This window comes from Mixophyes fleayi, chromosome 2 (genome assembly GCF_038048845.1).
Source record: "Mixophyes fleayi isolate aMixFle1 chromosome 2, aMixFle1.hap1, whole genome shotgun sequence".
In the NCBI taxonomy this organism is placed as follows: Eukaryota; Metazoa; Chordata; class Amphibia; order Anura; family Limnodynastidae; genus Mixophyes; species Mixophyes fleayi.
In genome coordinates, this window is record NC_134403.1 from 355,552,076 (window position 1) to 355,571,635 (window position 19,560).

The following is a 19,560-nucleotide window of genomic DNA, read 5'->3' on the forward strand; positions in this document are numbered from 1 at the left end:
ATGGTCGAAAGTCTGCCCAAATGGACGATTGTCGCCTCATTTGGTTGGTCGTACCATTTATTTTTTCGTTCCAATCTTGTTACCGCTGTGTAGTGTGTATAAACTTCCGACCGATCCACAACAGTGAGTAGGGAATTACAGTCATTGCTCACGACAACATGGCTGTAAAAAGTCGCTAAAGGGACATCCGCTCTTCCCTTTATCGTCCTAAACAAAGCTAGTGTGTATGCAGTCCATGGACCGAGCGATCGGAACATCGATCGCATGTAAAATCGCTCGCTCGGCATAAAAAGTTGGTCGAAATTTCTGTAGTGTGTACCCAACTTTACGCAGTGGATTTTGCTTCTTATCTCCCTTTTCTGAGCATGCACAGAGTGGATTTGCTTAAGATAAGCAAAAAACGGCAGATAAGATCACTTATGAATCAGGCCCTTAGTGTTTCTACCTCTGGCACATCCTCCCCTCCACTCTCCCAATATATTGGGGTCCCACAAGGCTCTACTCTTGGGCCTTTATTTTTCTCATTGTACACCTCTTCTCTTGGGCAACTAGTTCGCTAATTTGGCCTCCAATAGCACCTCTACGCTGATGACACCCAAATCTATATATCTCTTACCCCGATATCTCCCCTTCTGTACCATCTCGTCTAACCAACTGTCTTTCTGCTATCTCCACATGGATGTCCCAACGCTACCTAAAGCTCAACATGTCCAAAATAGAGCTTATTACCTTCCTTCCTACCCGAACCACCATCTGCCCTCACAAATCTCCCTTACTGCCAATAACCCCACAATCTCCTCAGGCTCCCAAACCCACTGCCTTGGTGTCACACTTGACTATGCTCTCTGCTTTATTCCTCACATCCAGTCCTGACCTGACAGAATACGCCCTTTTCTTACCAAACATGCTACAAAAACTCATCCATTCTTTCATCATCTTGTGTTGACTTCCTTGTATGCCCCTGTTTTATGTATGTCCTGTTTTTTCTACAGTTCGGAGCACTGATGCGCCTTACAAATCAAAGATTATACCAATATAATATTATAATAATTTTATACGACATAACCTTTTAAGGAAAATGAGGTTGAAGCCCTTGGTGCCCAAGGGCAGCATATGATTGGTTCTGAGAGCTCAATTCCTGTACTTACCCTTTACTATTTGTCAGTTATCGGGAGTTTCAGCATCTAATTATAGCTCCACTAAACAGTGACAACTTAGCATTGGTTGGAGATCTAGCCAAACAGAACTTTGTATTCTCTCTCACGTCTGGTGTGGGGTGTTCCTCAGCAGGTGCCGGTAATACCAGTAGAGCGGACCTCAACCTATAAAACCTTTGGTAGGATCTACTGAATCCAGGGAACTCAGCACCGAATGTTAGTAGATCTTTGTATTTAAGTTTAACTCTTTCGTTGCAATTCTTCTTTAATATCTACACCAGAGTTTCTCAATTCTCACCCTTGTGTAAATGCTTGCCATGTACCCTCTTAAAGTGAGTAAGTTTATTTACAGCCCCCCTAATCTAAGTAAATTTACACCAATATACTACTTCTGCATTTGTGTATGTTTTACAGTTTAACAAATGGAATCTGAATTTGCGTTCTATTTAGCAGATGAAAGCAGCCATTGGAGAACACATAGCACAGTCTAGGAATGCTCAGCTTCATGTAGGATCCTAGGGGTGTTCCGTTATCTGGCCCTAAACGGTTTTGTTATGAGATGGATTGGGACTGGGGACACATAGAATGTGCTGGTTTTGCGATTAAATCATTAGAGATCTAACGTATATTTATTTGCAGTGTTACCATTGTGTAAGCACACCGCGCTATCTGCATAATAATTAGCACAGAAAGGACCTTTTACGATTCAGTTTATTCAAACACTTCACCCGTTCACCTTCAAATCACCATTGTACAATAGACCACTACAGACTAGAACCATCGTATAATACACTTGTTACTTTTGTTTTCATGATTATATGTAGTATCATCAACATTACCTAAAGCAGTTATAAATTGGGACCCATTGTGTCACATTGACACTGAGGATTTAGGTACAGAGCATCAGAGATTGCCACCGTAGGTATAATCATACATCTAGACGCAGTCCACAGCGGGAGCCTTTTTATACAGCTCCACAAATGTCCTGTGATTGCAGCCCTGGCCGATATTGTATAATAATGCTGATTACCCCGATGATGAAGTGCTCGGAGACGGTCGGATGTAGATGAACAATGTAGCAGATGGGACGCAGATATTGACGTTACTGTTCAAGCATCTGACTCAGCAGCTCCGAAGAGAATTGCTTCATCTCACAGCAGGATGTGGATTACAGACCTGCACACAGCACCTGTGTCAGAGGACACTGCATTGGACAGTGCTGCAGGTGGAAACAACAACATTGCACTTTTTTGGGATAACCTTAAACGAATGCAAATGAAATGTAGCATACAAGAGAATCACTTGTACATTACAGCTCTAAATTGTGAAGCAAAGTTTAAATCTTTCGTACCCCTTAAAAATGTATCGCTGTAAAGTTAGCCGCACGTATGACAATAGGATTATTCAATCGGATATATTTATTCTTTGAGTGATAAAGAATAGATGTGTTTGGACGACAGCAGTTCAAATATAAATCAAATTTAGATGTCCAAATAATAATCACTCCACATTAGGTGGCAAATTTCAATCCAAACAAAATGATCAGACTGAAGCGAAGTGTCTGGATTGTAAACATGCATTTAAAATGCAAAACGGAAGAATTACACGCGTGTGTTTCGGCTCTGCCTGATCATAATTGTAATGTGCGTGTAAAGCAATCACTGGCGTTTCTGATTTATGATCAGTTTAAGAAGAAAAAAAAAAAAAAAAAGGGATCAGATTGCAACGTATGTGACTCAATATATGGATGTGACTGTACAGTCAAAGACTGAAAAGCTCAATTAGTAAAAAGAAAGCTCGTCACTGATTGGCCGTCAAATCTTCCTGTGAAATCATTTGCTGCTGAGTGCGCACCAGGTATTCACCTTAAAACTGGATACATCTATCTGTACCCAGGGAGCCCACACACCAGCAGACTTTGCTGTCTGACCAGCTCGTCCATCAGCTTTGGCCGTTTGGATGAGTTCTGACTATTTAACCATCTGGCTGCAGTAAGAAGATCTCACACACACACAAGCAGTCATCTTCCCCCATGTCCATTAATCAATACCAGGCCAAATAGCAGTAAACATGTCCGCTCGCTACAAGGCCTTAAGAACATGTATAAAGAGATGAGGCATAAAGAGTAATTTTAGGTATATTTATCTCAGTAGCACACAGGACAGATTCATGCCCAGAAGTGAGTATTCTTACTCTTTAAATCTACACAACCACCTAGTAAAAAATATTCATAACGTACTACCTCTCAGCTGGTGCTGCTCAGTCCTTCTTCAGGAATCTGCTTCTCTCACAGTCCTGGCCCAAACCGGGGATTGGGTGTGAGTGGAAGGGCCAATCACAAGCCGCAAGCAAGAGATTCCGGCTTTTGATAGGTCCTGCGGCTCACACCCCCTCTCCCCCCATCGACACTTAAAGACTGTGAGCCTTATTGATGTGCTGGTTAAGTATTTAGAAATCAACTACATGTAGCAGCCCCTGGGGTTCAGACGACGAGGGGCACAAAATATTTTCCTACCTGGTACAACAGCCTTAAGCAATGTAAATAACTGCTTCTGAAATCATCGCCTTAAATATTTTTCAGCCAGGAACAGTGGAAATGGAAAGCGGGATGGAAAATTAATGGAATTTGATAGTTTTACAATGCAGGCATCAGGAGAAGCGACGGTATGGCGTACCACAATACATGAATTAAAATAAATACAAGTCTGTGCCAGCCTTTGCACCTGTATGCATTTTTAATTAACATTTCTTTTAAAACATTAAAATATACAATTAAAATAATTAGTTTGTAGGACATAATCGTTTTGCTATAAGATAATCATGAGGACACAGCCTATGGGGGATGGAGACCCACGTGTTACATACTCTTTATTTAGTGAAGTTTTGGCAATACCGAGACATATTTAGGAGGAGAAGAACGCAGAGAGGATTCTAAACAATAAAAGGGATTGTTGGATCCGTACAAAGTAATTCTGACTTTCTTGTTCCATGAAACAACCGCCGTGAGGGTAAAGGCAGAATCCTGATCTTGTGCACTGTTGTATTGATAGACGCTCCAGTCCTTATCATTATACATTTTCTCCCTTAGTCTAAAGGTTTTGTTGCTTTGTTACGTCCTGTAAACAAAGGCATTATGACTAATTATCTGATAGTGTATAGACTAGGTAGCCTGAGTGAGAATGATAAGAGTGAATGGAGCAAGAGTTATCACAACGTGAGATCAGTCAACTGTAAGAGGCTCTTGTAGAGATGAGAGGTTGCTCATAGCATTTACAAAGCAACAAAAAACATTAAGTTAACATTTTGTAACCGACACTTCCCTATATGCAAAATTACCGAGATCTTTTGTTTCCGTGAACATTATGAACGGCTTAGACCGCACACAGAACAGAAAAAGCTGTGTTGTTTATTTCCCTTTAAATAATTGTAGTCACTGCTGAAGTAACATCAAAGAGACATGACGAGGATGCGGAGGACTGCAATCCCTGATTACAGGTTTGTAGACGTGAATCCTCCTAGGTGCGCTGTGTGACATGTTTGATGTGTAACACGCACAAACCATTCCTGCCGAGTGATTATGATCAGGAATTCTTTTGATCTTCCCCCTATTACAGCCATACGATAAACCTGCCAACTAATGTGATCACCAAATTATTACATTCTTATGCTAGAGACCATAGAAAAACTCCACTGGAAAGGAGATATAAATGGACTCATAACATGTTACCCAGCTGGGATGGACGTTTCATACATCAATATGACCTGCTCAAGATTAAACCACACTGCAAAATGCCCCTTGCACTCACAAGCGGGGCTACAAATCACCCCCACGCACACGGGGCACCAACATGCGTATAGAAGTAGAGGGAACAGGGCTCAATCTACAAAAAAATAAGATTTTATGCTGGAGGTTAAAGGACACAGATTGCATACTGGTCCAGCCTGATTAGTGAAGCTATACGATCCAGTCACACAGCGAAGATGGTTTGGAGGTTCAGTAAGTAGGTCGGGAATATAGAAAGAAAATAAATGTAAGTTTTGCATGAACTGTGGAGGGGGGAGATGATGGGGCAGAATATTTTAGGGAGGTTAAGAAGGCAAGCTTGGGAATTCGATAAGCTGGTCTGATGAGGAGTATTTTCAGTAGACATCTGAAGGTTTCCAGGCCACAGAAAAGTCTTATTGTACAGGGGAGAGAATTCCACAGAATGGTTGAAGCCCGACAAAGGTCTTGTAACCAGCAATGGGAGCTGGTAATGAAGGAAGGTGTTGGGAGATATTTTGAGACAAGTAAAGAGATGGATGTTGGTGCAGTTTTGTAAATGGCTTTGTATGTTCGTAGAAGTATTTAAGATTGGTTGCCTGTGCCGTACAAAATTCTATGTGATACTGACAGAGCAGTAGAAGAATGTCTGGAGCGGGAAATTAGTCCATTCAAATTGTAGGTGTGGAAGTGTGTTTAAGAGAAGACCAGTAAGAAGGGAAATCCAACAGTCATAGCAGAAGCTTATCAATGCCTTGTGTGAGGTGTGTGTGATATATATAATAATAATAGGATTTGGATACAGATTGGATGTAGAGAACAAGGAGCCGAGGATGACACCTAGGCAGCCAGCTTGAGGGTAGGATTTATTGTCATGTTTTCAACAGAAAAGCAGATGTCAGCTAAGTAGTATCTTCAAGCAAATATCTTCTGTTGGAAAGATTAATAGCTCCACTTTTGAGAGGTTGAACTTGAGGTGGCGTGAGGACATCCAAGACAAAATAGAGTAAAATGCCTAGAACTGGGCTTTGTGGTACTTGACTGAAGAGGCTCAACAGGTTGTGTGGGCTGAGTGTAATAAAGCCTCTCAAGAAGCTTGGAGGGGAATGGGAGTTAAGAGATGGCCAGAATTTATTCTTTTCCCTAGAATGGGAGTAATAACCGCATATGTCAATAATGATAGAGAGCATGGTGGCTCAGTGGTTAGTACTTCTGCCTCACAGCACTGGGGTCATGAGCTCCATTCCGGACCATGGCCTTATCTGTGTGGAGTTTGTATGTTCTCCCCGTGATTGTGTGGGCTTCCTCCGAGTGCTCCAGTTTCCTACCACACTCCAAAAACATACCAGTAGATTAATTGGTAGCTACCAACCTCAGCCGTGGCACAAAGGAAAAGCGTTGCCTCCCGCAAAGTACAAACGTCATTAGGGAAAAGTCTTGTACTCCTGATGACTTCCTCAAATGTACAGCTATTTACTACTCCTATCAAAATCCTCTGGACATTGCTCAATTTCTATGCTGTATCCACTGGCACACGCTCTTCTCAACCACACAAGTGAAGGTGATGGCTCTTCAGTCTTCTCCTCTTAACTGCTCACTTGGCCCTCATGGTATAGTCATTTACTGTCTGCTGTCCTCATCCCATCCTTAACTAATGCCTGCAATCTCTCCCACCCCATTGGGATCATCATCAGCTATTTATATAGCACCACTAATTCCGCAGCACTGTACAGAGCACTCACTCACATCAGTCCCTGCCCCATTGGAACTTACAGTCTAAATTCACTAACATACACACAGAAACTATGGGCTGTAATTGCCAGAAGGTTGAGGCTGTTGGAGGTCATGAATGGAGGTTAGTTTGTTACAGACAGAGTGCGCATACCATAGGAAACATGAGAGCTGTGCACCAGCCAGTGCCGTTACACACACACACACACAGCTTAGAAATACAAAAGGTGGGTCAATGGGCAATTCTTAGTTACCATGGAAACCCTACAATCGATATTCGTCCAATCCCGGGCAAAATGTTCATTTTGAACCAAAAAATATTGCCATGTAATAAAATACACACACTTCGGAAGTTTTAGTGAAATATATTAAAATTAGCCAAAACGTGCAAAATCAGCCGGTGGCAGCACAATCCGCCCTTTGTCTGTGTACGTCTACAGTTGGACATTTGCATGTAAAGCACCCACCTCAGTATATACTGCTCCACCTGCCATTATTATCTCCATGCAAAATATTACATGACCCAGGGCTCTCTCAGTCCTCGGTCTCACTCCTCAACCATCTTTGTTAACCTCTTTATTCTGTTTTCATGTAGGATTTGTTTAGTGTAGGATTTTGTTATACCACCTGTCCGGAGATGCAGAGTTTCATGTCGCCTTACAAATAAAAGATATGTAATTATAGCAAATATTTTCCCAGTTACCACACTAATAACACTGCAGCCAAATACAGTACAATCTATGCTCCACACCAAAAAAAAAAATTAAAAAGGTATTCTGTACAAGAAGGTTACATAAAAAGATTACTACGTTAAAAAGCCCTTTGGAGGAAAATCTCATATGTTGTCAGTAGTTATTTGCACAAGAGTTACTGAGAGAGGATGTGAAGTCGTCCTTCAGGTAAGAAATAAAACGTAGCACTGTGACCGGCAGCGACTGTTATTATAAGGAATAGAATGAAGCTGATGTTTATTTATACAGAGGGGATCTATTGTTTACACACAGGTGTCAAGTTCACTTATTGGGGATAACATGTCAAAATCCTCGGCATGATACAGACAGAAGAGGTCTGTGGAGAATAACAGGATTAAAGAAATGACATAAATACAGTATATATAGTAGAAAGACCTCACGCAAAGTCCAACACCTACAGCTCTTCATCATAGGACTGGCTGCTTAGAAATAAATTACAATAATTATATGTCTGGCTGCCCTTTTAGAGAAGAAATATATCTTACAGCATAAAATGGTACCTTCCAGTTACATCCTAGGCTGCCGTACAGCCTGCAGCATAAACCATCCCACCAATGCTATCTGCTTCACTGACACTTATTAAGTTGGGACCCCAGGGGTTAGTTGAGGGCAGTCATCCGGTCACAAGGATCGATAGGCAGCAAACATCTCGCTATGCTCAGTAATAAAACAAGGAACAAAACTAGTTATAACAAACAGCCAGCTGCCTCTTCTTTTATAAAGAAAATTAAAGTTCACAATTTTTTTTTGTTTGTACATATATAATACAGCTTTTTTTTTAAAAAAAAAAAAAAAAAAGCCACACATTTCACAAGAGCTTTTTAACTAATACAGGTATTAGATGTAGTCCCCAATTGGCAGTATGGTCAGGTGCGACAGCCTCATCTGCAGTCTTAGAACCTTTACCCACTAGAGTTGCGTTAAACGTCATTGAAACCAAATGTCAAACACGATGCGGCTGTTTACAAGTGATTGCACAGGGGTTTCAAGTCAAGTAAATGGAGCATTCTATACTAGAACCCGCCCCCCCCCCACCACCACCAACAACACAAATGCCTAGTCACAAATACTATTGGGTATTGCAAGGGGTTCTATTCTTATATCTATTGATTTTATTAATGCCACAAAACCGCTGGTAAAAGCATGTATTATGATAACGGTGGGTAATGGACCTGTATTTGCTTTCCCGTACCGGTTGTCCCGACATCTCTCTGTTCATAAGAATAATGGTTTCGGTTTTTCTTCAAATATTTAGCAAATAATATAGACCCATGCAAAACATTTGTCTGCAAAAAGTACTGTGCCGTCATTAGGCCTCTACAGTGCAAGGCTGGGTACATGCTACACAAAATTTCTCCCAATGACATATCCATAACGATTTTACCAATGACTGTAATAACAAAACAAAAAGAAAGTCCCGATCAGCATGCTAATTCACGTGTACACATACATGTGTGACTGGATCACTGATAAATAACTTGTGGTATGAATTTATTTAAAGGAAATAGCGCAGGGCGCTTATTTATATAATTGCACAAGCACTTATGTTTGATATTGTGTGTATGTGGAGATAGGAAATTGTAATTTCTGGAGACCAGAGTAGAAAATTAGTTTTTTCTGTTTTAACCTTTCTAAAGCAAATGCCTATTTCTTATGTATATACCTGATACAATGAGCCTTTGTTTACAAAGCCTTTGGTGTATTGTAATATGGGGAATTGGCTTGTTTGGGTTGTGTTGTTCTGTTTATTCAGCGACAGTCTGAAAAAGATATTCATGTCAGACCTTTTGACTTGCTAGTATGTATCCTGCCTCTGAAATGAGACGCAGGATATCACAGCAAGATTTTAAGAATTTTATAGCTAAGTGCAAATATTATTGGCTTTGCAATGCATGCAAATCCATATTTGTGTAAACAGGTTATATCCTGGTGCTAAAAGTAGCCTGTATCTGAACTGCATAAAAGGCACTAGCTTGTATTGGAAACTTGTTCTTCTGATTTTCATCTGACCTGATCACTTCCAACCAGTGTGAGGGCAAATAAACATCACTTGCTTCAAAGACCTGCTTGAAAACATCTTCAGTATTGCTGTATTCCTGTGACCTGCAGATTAGACCATAAATCTAATCCGTTCTCCAGCTGTCTCTGGGGTTTGGTTCCAAACTTTCCGGTACCACCGCTCTGCCTACTACCCAAGCAGCCCTGGTCAGTGTGATAGGTCAGGGGGAATCCATCCACAGTTTCCCTGATCCTTAGTAAAAAGTCAGGAGCAGCAGAAGAAACCCAGTTCTGGATCCCGGTATAGGAGTCCAGTGGTGGCAGCCTTTGTAAGCCCCTCCTACTGCAGCAAGAGGGCGCATTTGGGATAACAAAAGGGAACGGTGGCAAAGTAAGCCCAGCCGGTTTCCAGCAACAACAGACAGGGTGGCATAGGCGGTCCATCCTGTCATAACATGTTTTACAGGATTTACCTTCAGATCTGTGCTCATCATCTGAAATAACCATTGGCTGAAAATACAGTGACTCTGCACACACCATAGAGATCTATGGACACTGCCGGTCCTGAATACATACACACTGCAGAATTGGAACGACATCGTCCCATCATTGAATGAGATTTTTAGTCCGGTTTAAAAATCAAATTAAACAATACGATTTGCTTTGAAACAATAATCACTTATCGCTGCAGCGTGCATACTTGTATAAACAGCTGTGAAACATATGGTCTTTTGTGCTTGGTAATGTCAGAGAGTGACAGACAATATTTCACAGCTAATCACACAATGTTAAAACAATACCTATAGCTTCATTCCTTACTCCCCCATGACCGTTGCTACGGCCACAATACACTATGGGACTGTCATAATTAGTGCACAGTTTCTTAACTTTCCTGGAATGTTCAGGAGAACCCTGAATTGGAGAAGACCCCCACCCCCCGAATTCCAGAAAGAGTAGGCAATTCTACTGAGGCAACGTGGGTACAAACATCATTAAGCCCCGCCCACCTCGCCTCATTATCTACCAAAAACGAGATAGCAAACATATACGTAGCAACTAGCATAAAAACCACTCTGACACCCAGCTATAACCTTAAACCTGCTATAATGCACACCGAAAGAGATAAAGAGTGCTATTATTATTATCTTTAATTTATGTGCTATAATATCACTTTCTCATGAAAAATAAAAAGTATATCATGACTAAATAAAAAGTATACCAACACATAGTTTAATAAATTGGCAAAATATAGGAAATAATCTGCCCTCTAATTTGAAATACAACACTGTTATATTACAGGAGGCCTTCCATGCCTTGTTGTGTCAGAGCTCAAATACAGAACTGCGTCTATGTTTACAAAACATGTCTCAGATACGCGACTATCTGTGTTTTATTCTGAGAAAAGGAATCTACAATACCTGCTTTTAAAATAGTGAATGTCTTTTAGAACATCATTAATTATAATCATCATTGTTTATTTATAAGGCGCCACAAAAGACAGCAGTGTCGGAACTTCGCTGGATCCTTTAAAAATGAATAGATCTGTTTTTATCTATGGAAAATCCTATGTTTAGAACAATGAAGCAGACTTGCCATAGTCAAACTTTGCAGAAGCAATGATTAGTAATGCAGCTAATTTTGTTTTAAAAATGTTTGACTCACCCCACTTCTGCTCATTTAAAGATAAAAAAAAAATAATAATCCTAAGGAGTATCCTACATTCCTTAAAAAAAAAAAAATGAATAAGTAAATAGCATCTATGTTAAATTAAGGACATTTATGCACAGTCTTTGTGGTCCGGACCACTTGTGAATGCTTCAGGAAAATGAGGGCTGCAATGAATGAAGAGAAAGTGTAAAACTAACTCTCTCTACAGATGGCATTCAATGGACTCTTGATTAGTATACACAAGCTGCAGATAAGGAAGGGTGATTAACAGAACCACCCTGCTATTTACACAGCAATCAGTGCATTGAAAATCCCCATACATAATGAATGAGGTAACAGAGGATAATACAATTTGTCAAGTACCACAGTAACTGGATAGCAGACAGTGATTCACATTCCATATATGGCCATATGCACAGGAATTGGGGTCATTGCTAATGTTGGTGTCTGACCAGACCAGAAAAAAAAAACAGAGGACAGTCAGTCTGATGGATAGCTCCGTGCCCCCCTCCCCCACCATAACCAAATGCAGAGGACTGTTCACTCCCAAGCATGTGTGCAGACCCCACACTCACACTTCCTGTCAGGTCAGTAATGCCATGAACTCAAGGCTGACGAAGACAGAAAGAAATCACTGTATTTTACAGGGCATTACACAATAGCGGTACTATTTTATATATGCATAAGAAATATATATTGCACACTATGATCATAATGGCGTTAATACTTTAATATATATTTATGCCACTAAGCCATCCCACACATGTTTTTCTATTTCTTTAAAGGAAGTACATTTTAAGTGTGCTTCTGTCATATTGTTATGCTCATACAAATTATATCCTTTTCAAAATCTCTCTGGAAGGCAACCTAGTAAAGATACAGAAAAAGACTCTCAGATCTTCAACATATCATTTGAAGGCAGAGGGGTGCTCCAAAGTCTCTTTGCTCACTATGTTATATGCCATGGGACTGTGGTTGTCATGGTAGTCATAAAACTGTGGAATTAAATTTCATTAATAGCAGTCTGAAGAAACAAAACAAGGTAAACAAAGGTAAATATCAAGCTGCTTCTTATGAACTGCTATATCATAGTAATTTATGTTAAAAACAAAAACTTGCATCGCTATTTCGTTGGACAGCTGCTTTCATTCTCATTTATTTATATAGCACCACTAATTCCACAGCGCTGTACAGAGAACTCATTCACATCAGTCCCTGCCCCATTGGAGCTTACAGTCTAAATTACCTAACACACACACACACAGACAGAGAGACGAAGGTCAGTTTGATAGCTGGGGTCATGAGTTCAATTCCCAACCATGACCTTATCTGTGTGGAGTTTGTATGTTCACCCCATGTTTGGGTGGGTTTCCTCCGGGTGCTCCGGTTTCCTCCCACACTCCAAAAACATACTAGTAGGTTAATTGGCTGCTACCAAAATTGACCCTAGTCTCTCTCTCTCGCTGTCTGTGTGTGTGTTATGGAATTTACACTGTAAGCTCCAATGGGGCAGGGACTGATGTGAATGAGTTCTCTGTACAGCGCTGCGGAATCAGTGGCGCTATATAAATAAATGGTGATAATGATGATAGCAGTCAATTAACCTATTAGGAGGAAACCCACGCAAATACAAGAAGAACATACAAACTCCACACAGATAAGGCCATGGTTGGGAATTGAACTCATGACCCCAGTGCTGTGAGGTGCTAACCACTGAGCCACCGTGCTTTTACACGGATAGTCCAGAAATCTATGCAAAAGAAAGACTAATGGACCTAACCACACACTTTCTGACAACTCTCTGCTTCAGTTCCAAATTCTATAGAACATAGTGCATTAAGTACATAGTACACTATGCTGCAGGAAGCATTGGGAACATACTCCGAACACTGTGATAAAAGAGAGGACAAAGTTCATATGTCTTGTCTATGCCTTTTACAGGTGTGGTCTTTCAAAGCCCAAGTGTGCATGTCATTATGGTATCAGACATCATTGGAAGAATCTTACTTACTCATCAAATACTCAAGGAAATTCATTAAACCGCAACTGCAATAACATGAAGTCGAAGTCAAAACATTAACTATGATAAAGAATATTTGCATCTTAAAGAGCAAGTAAAGCCATTCTTTGACATTTATATAAAAAAGGCCAGGACTGGCAATTTGGCCATATGAGGTATCAGTAGGTTAGTCTGGTTTCCCAAACTTTTTATTTTCTTTGAGCATGTACACGAATGCGGGCTGGAGTGCTTTATACACCTGGGCTGCACTCAGTCCTAGTACAGCCCAGAAAAACTGTATTACGGAGATGAACAACATAGATGAGATAATGGGAGTGTTTATACCAGTGATGGCTAACCTCTGACACTCCAGGTGTTGTGAAACTACAAGTCCCAGCATACCGTTCCAGCAATAAGCTGCTATATATTGGCAAAGCATGCTGGGACTTGTAGTTTCACAACACCTGGAGTGTCACAGGTTAGCCAACACTGGTTTATACTGTTCCTTGTGCTTTCTACCACTGCAGCAGCAGCAGCTTGCCATGATAGCAGTGAACACACCAGGCAGAGAGTGATCTACAGCATGACTGACTTGCTTTGCAGAAATGCATAGCATGGATTGGTAGATTCATGTTTAGGGGCGGGGCCAGTGATGACAAAATATTGCAGTCTCAGCTTTTTGACCTGTATCCGACCCCATCTGGACACCACATAATGTAGTGGTACAGTCATACTGTACTTAACACGGAGCTACAGTGCAATGTTAAGGTAACATTGATTAATGTATTTTACCTCCATGGTCCCTATCTGAGAATTTAAGTTTTGGAATTCAGTGGTCCATTAACTCTGTACCAGCAGTCCATTTAGAATTTCATTGGGTTATTGTTGCTTCAATTAGATTAATATTTGTTTCCTTTTTTTCCTATTGCCCATTATCAGTAATTGGGGTAAAGAAGAGTAGCCATTATAATTACTATAATTTATCAATCTGAGCAAACCCAAACGTCAGAGTATGATGCTAACCTTTTCGAGGCATGAGGCCCTAGTTCCTAATGAAATGATAAGCTGCATATTCATGGATATTGGACTAGTACAGTGTTGGCTAACCTGTGACAGTCCAGGTGTTGTGAAACTACAAGTCCCTGCATGCTTTGCCAATATATATAGCAGCTTATTGCTGGAAGGGTATGCTGGGACTTGTAGTTTCACAACACCTGGAGTGTCACAGGTTAGCCAACACTGGACTAGTACCATACTGCCACAACATTTATAGTTTTCCATTTGGAGCAAAGTGCGCACAAGAAGTGGGGCGTGGCCACACTTCAGAGGGGCGGGGCCAAGTCTACTCTTCATTCACTCAGCAAAAAGAATGTTAGAAAACAAATGTTCTCCACAAAATAATTAATTTTTTTAGCATACGATCATTATATTCAGGAATGCGACTTCCCCATCACAATAACATCTTAATAGAAGATTGACAAATCACTTAATGTAGATTGTAACGAAAGCCACATAAACCGTACTATAACAGCACAGGGACAGCGATTCTACATATCCTTAAAGTTCACAGCAGTAGTCCCTACAGTAATGTCACTCAGCCACACTATTATAATCCCCACTCCTGCAACACTGATTACAGACATGGTGCTGTCACTTTCTACAAGATCATTAGATACCTACTCACCAAATATACAAGATAAACCATTCCTTTCTGTCAAATAAGAATATTAGAAGTCACTGAGATTTTGTGTGTGACCAAACTGTATAAAAACACAAGGTCTGAGGAGATAAGGGAATGAATAACTATCCCTCTTCTATAGATAATAAGAATATTAGTAGCCACTTTGGAATCTGATAACCACCATCATCATCACCACCATTTATTTATATAGCGCCACTAATTCCGCAGCGCTGTACAGAGAACTCACTCACATCAGTCTCTGCCCCATTGGGGCTTACAGTCTAAATTCCCTAACACACACTCAGACGGAGACACACAGACAGACGGACTAGGGTCAATTTGTTAGCAGCCAATTAACCTACCAGTATGTTTTTGGAGTGTGGGAGGAAACCGGAGCACCCAGAGGAAACCCACGCAAACACAGGGAGAACATACAAACTCCTCACAGATAAGGCCATGGTCGGGAATTGAACTCATGACCCCAGTGCTGTAAGGCAGAAGTGCTAACCACTACGCCACCGTGCTGCCCATAAAAAAATGCAGGTCTCATATCGCCATAGAGCTTCATGGTGCCTTCTAATACTGTTATAATTTAGAGCTGCACAAATCTCAGCAGCCAGGCAGCCAAAGCACCTAAAAAATATAATTCTAAAAATCATTTCTGTTGACATCCATGAATGAACATTACATATTTATTGACTTTGCAAGACCCTGCTGGCTCCTAGGTTTTACATTACATGGGTACACTCCCGTTATAATTTATAATAGGATTGACATTGTTCTGTATACATCACACATATCCATCCTCTAGTGATATAAAACATTCCTCTACACAGAGGAGATATAGAAGGGAAAAAAACAAAAAAGAATCACAACAAAAGAACATCTGGTGATAATTAAACAACCCAGTACTGTAATAATGAAAAGAATCATCAGATTGGACTGCAAGCAGTTTTAATTAACATATCATGTGTAAACTAATAACTGCATGCCAGTCTGCAAACCCTGACCGGCAAAGCTTACACTCTGCTGATAAGACAAATTAAATCCTGACAATAACTGACTTAAAATGATCCTACATATATTCTCAAACACCCTATCTACTCATTGTACATGGGATGTCCTAGTACATCAAATGACAGACCTCAGTGATGGCACTAGTGACAAAAGAAAAATAATGTCCTTTGTATCACACAGACAATTGCTTATGATGTATTAACACAGAAAGAACAGACTTCTCTACGGTTTAAAGTATAAAAACTGAACACAAAAAAAACAGATTATGATTTTTTTGGGTTTGATTTTAGAACGTCAAAAGTTTGTTTCCAATATTTTGTATACCAATCCACAAATAATTAGCCATTCAAATACTAAAAGCAAGAACAAAGATGTTACAGTAGACAAGCCTCCAACATCCATTATTAATACTGGACTGGTTCAATGATGCATATAAACAGTCTTGTCAGCATATTTAACACTGGTGCTCTCCAAAGGCGTAGTGTTAGGCTAGGGCTACACAGCCAAGTTTCAGTCTCTGCGATGAAACCTTACGAGATTAAATAATCGTCCAAAGGAGGGGGTGGGGACAAAACAAAATTCCTGTGTTCTCTACATCGATTAGCATTTTCTTCCTAAAATTGGCCCAAGTCTCCTGAATGACCTATTAAGTGATGACCCCATTAATAGCCTGAAGTACATAAAAGGTTACTAAATAGCAGCATTTTGAATTATTTCAGGACGAAGCAATTAATCACTTGTGTAGCAGTGCACATAGGAAACAATGAGTTGCAACAGAATAATCTCTGCTAGGATATTCATCTCTTGACACCATGCAACTAAAAATGGCTTGTGTAACCTAACCCTTAGTGAGCCCCTACAGCATGAAATATTTGAAATGATGATCGTTTATTTAAAATAAAAAAAAATAAAAAAAATCAAACCCACCAAATTTTCCAAAGAACATCATCAGGACAAGTAACACAACCCTCACTCACTTAAGAGACCTGACTCACAACCCGGTCTCAAGGAAAAGAATTGCTTTGTGCGCAAAAACCCCTCTACATCTCAACACATGTAGCGGAGGAGGGGCTACACAAGTAAACATGGGATCACACGTACAATGTTCTGCTCTGCAGTGAATAAAAATCCCATTATTGAGAGAGATGTACACACATTGACAGAGGATGTCTGTCTGGAAACATGAGTCATTCATATAGCTGTTATAAACACAGAGGGTCATCCATCAGCGGAGAGGTGTCAATAGTTGAATGGAATGTTTACATTTGCTATGTTATAGCTACGCCGATGGACAAAATACCCAGAAAATAGTGCATATTGGTAAGAAAAAAAAAAATATCCAAAGCTCATTAAAACTAGACAGATGCCTCTTTAATGTTAAGGTGATCAGGGATAAAAACAAGGCCATTTTAGTGTTTTATTGCACTAGACTAAAGGGAAAGCAATGTCATGTTCACCAGTGATTCTGATAACAGCAGACTGATGACATGAGACACTGTTATCGTCTGCTGTTTTCTGAGGCCTATCTATCCGGAGAACATAGGGCAACCCCAATACATATCAATAAAGAGGGAAGGAGAGTACCCATCCCCAATCATTCAAGAGGACCACACTGCTCATCAGTATGGAAGACAGGTCTGCCCATCATAATGGCACAGAATACAGTCCTCTTGAATCTGTCAATCAAGTGATCATATCATATACTATATAAATTTTAAGGACAGTGGACTGTGAAAGCAGGGGGGAATGTGCTGGATTCGGAAGGGGTTACTTATTGCATTGTACACATAATTACATGCCATTTTCTAGCATCAGTAGGGTATTTCTACATGCATGTCTATGACAGAACATACAGCAATAACAGTGAACACAGTTATGCCTGCAATGGGGCAGTGATGCCAGGCAAATGACAGAAGAGGCAAGCTGCTAGAATAATGCTGTGTAGGACATAGAACCATCACAACAAACTAAAATTAAATACATGTTGATATACATAAATGCAATATATAAATACATTGCATTGCAAAATATATATTATATATATATATATATATATATATATATATATATATATATATATATATCTCCACTGCAGCAAACACAAAGCTCAGATATAGCTATGTATATATACACAGTATTACACATACAGCACTATAATATAATATACACCATGACTCTATAGCTATTTACCTGCAGGCAGGTGTCTCCGGATGGGTACGCAGCATCCCTCCCCCTGCTGTGTCCGATGGGTATGCTCAGCGCTCTGTATATAACTCTCTCTCTCTAGCCGGCTCCACCAGCCACTGTAGCTACTGACATACTGTTACCGCAAGAGCAAGAAGAGTGGGCGGGGCTCAGAAGGGCGGAACAATAACTCACAGTCTAACTGGTCAGCGCGCTGTCAATCGTGTTTGCGGAGTTCCAATAGCAGAGGGAGGGGCGGGATCTGGCGCACAAAGAAACTATGGCCAAAACAAGCGGACAGTATTTCGTGACGTACGGTGGGGGGCGGGGCCTCTGGAGAAGAGTGGCAGGTGCAGACCAATGGACAGGTTTAGTCGCTTTTTTTTTTTTGCAGTCTTTTTAAGAGAATTGTAATGTATGCCGCACTGCCGAAAGAGGGCGCTCCGCCTCACTGACTGTAAATAGAGGCCTTGACCAATCAGTGTGAAGGATTGAGCAGGCAACATTTGCGCGCTGCGTGTGACTGTGCTGTGATTGAGTAGACGGCAGGTAAGGTCCGCCCACCGGGCTGTCACTCACAGAGGTGAGGCCGTGTGTACACAGAACACGTGGTGTCTGCAGTGCTGAGGTGACCGGGCATAATATCCAGGCTGGCACTGCTGACATGGGCACTGAGTGGGCACCATCCCTGATAATATACAGACTGGCACTGCTGACATGGGCACTGAGTGGGCACATGCCCTGATAATATACAGACTGGCACTGCTGACCTGGGCACTGAGTGGGCAAATGCCCTGAAAATATACAGACTGGCACTGCTGACCTGGGCACTGAGTGGGCACATGCCCTTATAATATACAGACTGGAACTGCTGACCTGGGCACTGAGTGAGCACAATCTCTGATAAAATACAGGTGGGCACTGAGTGGGCACAATCTCTGATAATATACAGGCTGACATTGGTACTTAGTGGGAACATTCCCTGATAATATGCAGCCTGGCACTACTGACCTTGGCACTTAGTAGGCACAAGCCCTGATAATATGGAGCTGGTCACTGCTGACCTGGGCACATGCTCAGATGATATGGGACCAGGAACTGGGTGGCCACCATCCCTAATAATATACAAGCTAGCACTGCTGACCTGGGCACCATCCATAATAATATACAGGCTGGCACTGTTGACCTTGGCACTGAGTGGGCACCATCCCTGATAATATACAGGCTAGCACTTCTGACCTGGGCACCATCCCTGATAATACACAGGCTGGCAGTGCTGACATGGGCACATGCTCAGATTATATGCACCCTGGCAAGCCCTGTTAATATGAAGTTTGGCACTGAGTGGGCACAAGCCAAGTGTACATGGTATAGACACAAAAACAGGAGGTCCTGTAGAAGAGATCTTGGTGCCATAGCCTGTGGAAGAGATCTTGGTGCCATAGTCTGTAGTAGAGATCCTTTCATCTCGAAACACATTGAGGTTGAATATTCTTGATCAGTTCTGGTATCCAGAGAAGGGAGGAGCAGCTTTAGTGCTGAAAAATGCTATCCATGATGTGTTTTCATATTCGAGTATGAATTGAAACATTTTTAATGCAAATTAATTA

At 40.9% G+C, this 19,560-nt stretch overlaps 1 protein-coding gene across 2 annotated transcripts in view; it reads right to left on the bottom strand.

The window, feature by feature from the left end:
• TIAM1 (TIAM Rac1 associated GEF 1) overlaps positions 1-18,095 on the bottom strand; it is a 225,817-nt gene extending 207,722 nt beyond the window's left edge. For both annotated transcript variants that reach the window (XM_075197150.1, XM_075197149.1), the window contains exon 1: positions 17,957-18,095. The gene's annotated coding sequence lies outside the window, so the exon portion shown is untranslated. The remainder of the gene's footprint in view (positions 1-17,956) is intronic.
• Between the last annotated feature and the right edge of the window lie 1,465 nt (positions 18,096-19,560).